The following is a 7,163-nucleotide window of genomic DNA, read 5'->3' on the forward strand; positions in this document are numbered from 1 at the left end:
AATTTCATCTTGTTATTTTAGTGAGTTTTCTTCATTCCCCTTGAATCCCTCAGTTATTGGTCAAACAGCCTGAGAAAACAATTCAAACCATTTCCTGTCAGAAAGTCCAGAAAAGCTGGGTCCAGTCAAAACTGAATGTTCTTAAGTCAAACCAAGAGTTCTCTTCACACGCAGAAGAGCACTCCGATCTACGAGAAGGAATTCAAATCTGCATCCATACTCTGCAGTTTGCGGCAGGAACATCATGGTTCTCCTCATGCAGCACAGATGCATGGTGCCAAGTCAATCCTGCAGCCTTCTGCGGTTATAACCATGAAATAATTCAGAAAGCAGAAAGGAAAGAGGAAATCAAACAGCATGACAGTGAAAGAATAAATCAAAAGGAGAATCCAGGAAAAGGAAAAATTTAAAGAAACTAGCCAGTGGCAAAATTTATTTTGGTGGGGTGTGTGGAACGTTGGAGTATGAGAGGGGAAAGAAGTGGGACAAATCCCTGGTGGATTCCTGGCCCTTCCTTTGGACTGGAAAAGCTATTGCCCATTTGGCAGATCTCTTTTAAAGGACTCTTCATGCCCATGCCAGCAGGGAGAAATTTAAAGGGTAAGGCTGACTGATCAATTGAGAAGCTAGGCAACAGCTGAAAGCTTCCAGGGAGCCATTTCCACCTCCCTTCAAAGCGGATCAGCTACAATTCTATCACCACAAAGATGCATCGTAAGACCCACAGCACACCTCACTGAAAGGCTTTTCCCCCAGCTCTGCTTCAAGCCTCCTAAAAACCAAAGCTGCTAGCCTGGATCTTAGGGATTGTTCTGGTATACAAATACGAGGCGAGAAATCACATTAGATGTTTGGGAGCCTGGCTGGTTCCTGCTTCCATATCTTCTCCATATGGAAACCACAGTCTCCCATACTGTGTGAGAGCTTCTTTCATTAAAGCTTTCAGACCAAGGAAAGTTTTGTGCTCATACGTAGGCTGAAGGGTTTTGGAATAAGACACAAAGATAAGATGAAAAATGAAAGCAAAAATCTGAAGTGTTACACATATGAGAGAATGGTTGATGGGAAAATTATAATTGTTTCCAAATCTATGAGATAATTGTGGTCTCAGAATTGCCAAGTAGTATGAGATCTGATGTTGTTGGTTATTTTTTACTCTTTTGCTTTTTTACTCTTTCATGTCTTTTGGGGGGTGGCCTACCATCCAGCTCCCAAATAAATCACACACAGATCTGTATTCTTACTTATAAATGCCCAGCCTTGGCTTGGCTTGTTTCTAGCCAGTTTTTCGTAACTTAAATTATTCCATTTACCTTTTGCCTCTGGGCTTTTCCTGTTCTTACTTCTGTATCTCTTATTTTCATGCTTACTCTGTGGGTGGCTGTGTGGCTGTGCGGCTGTGTGGCTGTGTGGCTGGGTAGCTGGCCCCTGATGTCCTCCTCCTTCTCTGGCTACTCTTCTTTTCCTCCTATAGTTCTCCTATATTCTCCTCTCTGCCTGCCAGCCACGCCCATCCTTTCTCCTGCCTTTCTATTGGCCGTTCAGTTTTTTATTGGACCATCAGGTGTTCTAGACAGGCACAGTAACACAGCTTCACAGAGCTAAGCAAATGCAACATAAACATCTTTATATCATTAAACAAATGTTCCACAGCATAAACAAATGTAACACTTCTTAAAATAATATTCCACAACAATCTGAGGGAAGAGTTGGAGAGTGTGTTCTGGGAGACTTCCAGAATAAGTTGCTTTGAACCGGTGGCTTAAAATAAGAAAAATTTGTTCTCTTCTAGTCCTAGAGACAAGACATCTAAATAAAGAGTTTATTGAGTCCATGTTCACTCTGAAACCTTAGACAGGGCCTGTCCTCACCTCTTCTAACTTCTAGTTGTTGCCAACAATCCTTAGTGCTTATTGGCTTGTGACAGAAAAACTTTGTCTCTGGCTGATCTTTGTGTGGCCTTCTTCCATAGATGTCTGTGTCTTTGTGTCCAAACTCCCCTTATTGAAAGCGCACACATCATGTTGAACTGAGAACCCACCCTAATCCAGTATGGTCTTGCCATAAGTTGATCACATTGGCAAAGACCCAATTCCCCAGGCTCCAGATAAATGTGAATTTTTGACAATATTCAACTTAGTACAGGAGTGAATAGTGTTCCACTAGCCTTTATAATGGGATAGCAGAAGGAAGAGAGGAAAACAGAAGAGGAAGAAGATTTTTAAATATGGTGGTAAAAGATTAGGGTTTTGAACCAATGATATAGTATCTCCATTGTACTGGACACTTGAGGAAAAATAAAAGAGGTCATGTTCTCTTTAGTAGTATTCACTGGGCCTATGGCCCTTATGAGAAAGGTTCACAAGTTGATGAGCAAACACCTTGAACAGCTATGTATACATCAGCATTTCTTGTATGTTCAGCTTATGCCTGACATGACAAAAAAAGTGAACAAATCAGACAAAAATCTAGTAGGTAGCAAAGGTAATAACTGAAATGTTTTAAGTAAAATGGAGTGGATCTGGTGAGAACAATACTGTGGGTTAAGGAAGCAGGAAAGTAGAACCTAGAGGGTGACACTTTGAGGTAGGGACGTCTGCTGTCAGATCCTCACTGGTGAGACGGCAGCTGCTCTGTGGTGACAAGTCCATAATGACACTTAAGAGAAAAGACTGATCTGACAAGATATTCCCACAGTGCAACAGTGTCAGAAATGGAGTAACCAACTGCTGTGGGATGACGCTTCTGTACACTGGTTTAATAAAATGCTGATTGGCCAGTAGCCAGGCAGGAAGTATAGGTGGGGCAAGCGACTAAAGGAATGCTGGGAAGAGGAAGGGCAGAGTCAGGAGTCGCCAGCCAGACACAGAGGAAGCACGATGTGAAGGCAGAACTGAGAAAAGGTTCCAAGCCATGTGGCTAAACGTAGATAAGAATTATGGATTAATTTAAGCATAAGAGCTAATCAGTAACAAGCCTGAGCTAATGGCCAAGTAGTTATAAATAATATTAAGCCTCTGTGTGATTATTTTATAAGCGGCTGTGGGACCTCGGTGCCGGGTGAAACCAGGCAAGCTTCCAACTACAACCAACCACTTTCTGATTGCCTCAAAGGTCCACTATGAGATGGCTTGATGGGGAGGAAGAGGCAGAGAAAAAGAAGAAAAGGAGGACTCGAAGCTGTTTGGAGGAAGGTGGGAGGAGTCAAGGAGGAGTTGGGGCAAAGGAGATGAATATTATTAAAATACATTGTATGAAATTCTCATATAATTATTGTAAGAGTCAGACTTGACTCTGAGTGATATAATAAGCCACAGGTAGTACTAAGCAGAGTCTAGGATTTTAATCAGTTCATGGTGACTTGTATGTTAAGAATATATTTTCCCCTCACCTATCACCACCTGTAACAGATGAGGGAGCTGACCCTCCCCCTTACCAGCTGCAGCACTCTGGAAAATGGACACTGCTCCTCACCTGGGCAGTACAGTAGAGCTGACCCTACTAATGGGGGTGCTAGTGAACTGCCCAAGAACATGAGCATGGGAGATCTGGCCCCACCATCATCTGCCACATAGTGGTGTGGGCAGGAGAGAGATGCCCCACCCCTACCCCTCACCACCTGTGGCAGGTAAGAGAGCTGGCCCTGAGGTCATAAGAGTGGGAGGGCTGTCCCTGCTCCTCACTAGCTACAGCACTTGGGAGAGTGGCCCCTGCACCTTGCCTGGGCAACACAGTAGAGCTGGCCCTGATGGTGTAGGTGTGGGAGAGCCAACCCTGAGGGTGTGAAAGCAGGAGAACTGGCCCCGCCCTTTGCTCATCACTGCAAGGGGTGAAACAGCTGGGGCAATGCAGGAGAGCTCACCCTGGTGGTGAGGACAAGGGAGAGCGGGCGGGCTCACCAACCCTGCCACTACCCAGACCCAGAACCAAGATTATGAGTTGGCCACCCCAACATCCACCCCAACTATGATCTGCTGGAGCATGTGAAGGGGCTGGTCCTGCAGACCCAAAGCTGTAGGATCTCCATGACAAAGAGCAACAACAGGATATCCAAGAGGAGTCCCAGTGAGAACCCAGCATCGATAGTGTAGCAGAAACCAGAGGCCTTGAACCAGACCAGTGACTCTCTGCAATGAACACTTGCAAGTAAAGATATATGGACAAAAGGGTTTACTGTGTGACTCACTGTGTCACACTACAGCTTCCATAAGGAGATTTTTTTCCTTTTTTTTCTTCTTCTTCCACTTTTTTTCTCTTAAATTTTATTTATTTTATTTTGAGGGGAAGGTTGCATGAGCAGAGGACAGATACAAAGGGACAGGAAAATGAATGGGATGGTGATACATGATGTGAAAGACATAAAGAATAAATAAAAAGAAAGTTTTTTAAAAAAAAGGATGTACTGAGGATGTCAGGCAGTGGTGGCGCACGCCTTTAATCCCAGCACTCAAGAGGCAGAGGCAGTCAGATCTCTGAGTTTGAGACCAGTCTGGTCTACAGAGCAAGTTCCAGAACTGCCAAGGATACTAGAATCTCTGTCTCCAAAAACCAAAAGCATATATGTGCATATATATGTATACATGTATGTATGTATACATGTGTATATACACATATATGTGTGTATGTATATAGAGAGGGGGTGGAGAGAGCTAGAAGTTCATCTTGGTGACACACACCTTTAATACCAGCACTCAGAAAGCAAAGGCAGGTAAATCTCTGTGAGTTCGAGGCCAGTCTGATCTACACAGTGAGTTTTAGGACAGCCAGGAATACATAGAGAGACCTTATCTCAAAAAACAAATATTATATTAAGGGCTGTTGAGATGACAGTGAGTAAAAGCACTTGTCATACAAGTTTGATGACATGAGTTCAATCCCAGGTACCCAGAGCAGAAGGAGAGAACTGACTCCTGAATGTCATCTTCTGACTTCCACACATGTACTGTTGTGTACACACACACACACACACACACACACACACACACACACACACACAAACAATTAAACAAATAAAATTACAGATTGTGCTTGCATTGGAAGCATGTGTATAGAGAAGATTAGCATTGCCTCTGTGCAAGAATAACATCAAAATTTGTGAAGTGTTCCACAATTATCTTTTTAAAAAGGAAAAAAATTAAGAATAGCAGAGATAGATGTACATATGCCAGTTAGAAAAATAATCCAAAATGAGAAGCAGATGATAGTGGTTTAATGATGTTAATAGTAAGAATAGTGATAATAGTGATGAATGGTCAAATTCTAGGTGTGTTTTGAAAGTAGAGCCACACAGTTTGCTGACAAATAGAATATGGAGAGAGAGAGAGAGAAGAAAGAGAAAGAAAGGAAGGGGTAGGGAGAGAGAAAGAGAGAGGAAAGGGAGGAATCACAGATTTTTAGACTGAACAATCATTTACTAAAGTGAAAAAAGAGAGACAAAATTAAGAGACTTAGGGGAAATTAGGAATTTGATGTTGAATATTAGATTTTTATCAAAGCATAGGTATTAAATGTGTGTGGATCCAAAGTTCAAAGAATGAATCCATTGTCATGAAGAATGGAAAATATTTAAAGCTACAAGACTCATGACATCCACAACCCTGAGTTGCTCAGAATGTACAGAGGACCATTATATTCACCTTGTAGTTTTGTAGGGAGAGTCCTCTACAGTTAGGGACACCTTGTTGCACATACAACTTTTTATGGTGGCCCAAGATGAAGCTACATAGAATATGAATAGTGACAAAGTGCTAAACTCTAGGCACCTCCGTTGTTTAGAAGCAAGAAATGAATTGGAGTGAACAAAGACTGAGAAGAAGACGTAAGGTGTGCTAAAAGTCAGGAGACTGAGGTCACAGAAGTTAGGAGACTTGGGGCCGCAGAAGCCAAGAGAAGAAAGCCTTTCATTAAAGAAGTAACCGACGGTGTCCATCGCTTCTGAAAAGTCACAGATGAAGAGAACAAAGGTTGATCTGGTCCTGCCGTTAAACACGAGGAGACCGAGGCTCAAGCCAGGCTCTAGGTCTTAGAGAGCTGTCCTCAAACTTTTCCACAGCCTCCTCCAGGACTTGAAACTACCATGGATAGCATAACAGACAATGCAGGATTATGAGCCATAACCAACATTCAGTAACATTAAGGAAAGTAGAATCAAAAATCAATACTGTTTTACACAAGTCATGAAGAGCCGCAACAAAGTAACTACAGCTTTGCTATCTCTGTCTTGGAATAGGAAATAAGAAAAGGGTAGGTCCTGGACACCATTGAGAATCTTTATACTGACAGTAATAATTAAATACATAATCAATTATCTAACTATTATCCAATATGTTCATAAGTAAATAACTAGAGCTCATATGGACCTATGAATTTTGTGGCACATCTTTTTTAAGTTTTTTAACTACATTTTATTTGTGTGTGTGTGTGTGTGTGTGTGTGTGTGTGTGTCACATGCACACGCCCATGGGGGGTGCATTGTGCTATAGCATGATTACAGAGATCAGAGGGCAACTCCCTAGAGCTGGTTCTTTCCTTCCATCGTGTGGATCTCAGGGATCCAGCTCAAGTCATCAGGCTTTGCAGCAAGTATCTTTATACCTGCTCAGTCATCTTGCTGGCCTTATGGTACATTTTTTTTTTTTTGACAAGATCTTGCTATGTACTCCTGGCTGGCTTGGAACTCTCTATGTAGACCAGGTTGGCCTCAAAGTTACAGAGATCCACTTGCTTCTTCCCCATAGGTGTTGGATTATAAACACGTAGCACCATGCCCCAGCCCTATGGTACATCTTTTAACCAAACTTTGTCCTGAGTTGCTAAATTATATGAGAGGGGATGGGAACTCTGACAAAAATGGAGGTGGTTTTCAGGTGGAGCTGGGCAGTTCATCCTTACAGGAAGGCAAGCAGAGCACATGGACTCAGGTGCAGTGAGGTTGGACACTGTAATTGCTTCTGTTTGCTCAATTAAGATAAGCAGCAGCAAGTTTGAGGATTGCGGGAAAGGCAAGAACAACAATGAAATTCCAAACAGAGGAGAGAAATTTCAAATGGACAAGGAATATACAAAGAGACTGCCAGCAACAAAAAGACCTGCTTAAGGTTAGTAACCATTGGGATGGAGAGATGGCTCAGAGGTTAAGAGCACTGGCTGCTCTTCTAGAGGTT

The 7,163-nt window shown here is 42.6% G+C and overlaps 1 pseudogene; it reads left to right on the forward strand.

Annotated features, from left to right (window-relative positions):
• Positions 1-5,026: 5,026 nt before the first annotated feature.
• On the forward strand, positions 5,027-5,114 carry LOC128117297 (uncharacterized; annotated as a pseudogene).
• The last annotated feature ends 2,049 nt before the right edge of the window (positions 5,115-7,163 follow it).

This window comes from Peromyscus californicus, unplaced genomic scaffold (genome assembly GCF_007827085.1).
Source record: "Peromyscus californicus insignis strain IS unplaced genomic scaffold, ASM782708v3 Scaffold_20__1_contigs__length_68692818, whole genome shotgun sequence".
NCBI lineage: Eukaryota > Metazoa > Chordata > Mammalia > Rodentia > Cricetidae > Peromyscus > Peromyscus californicus.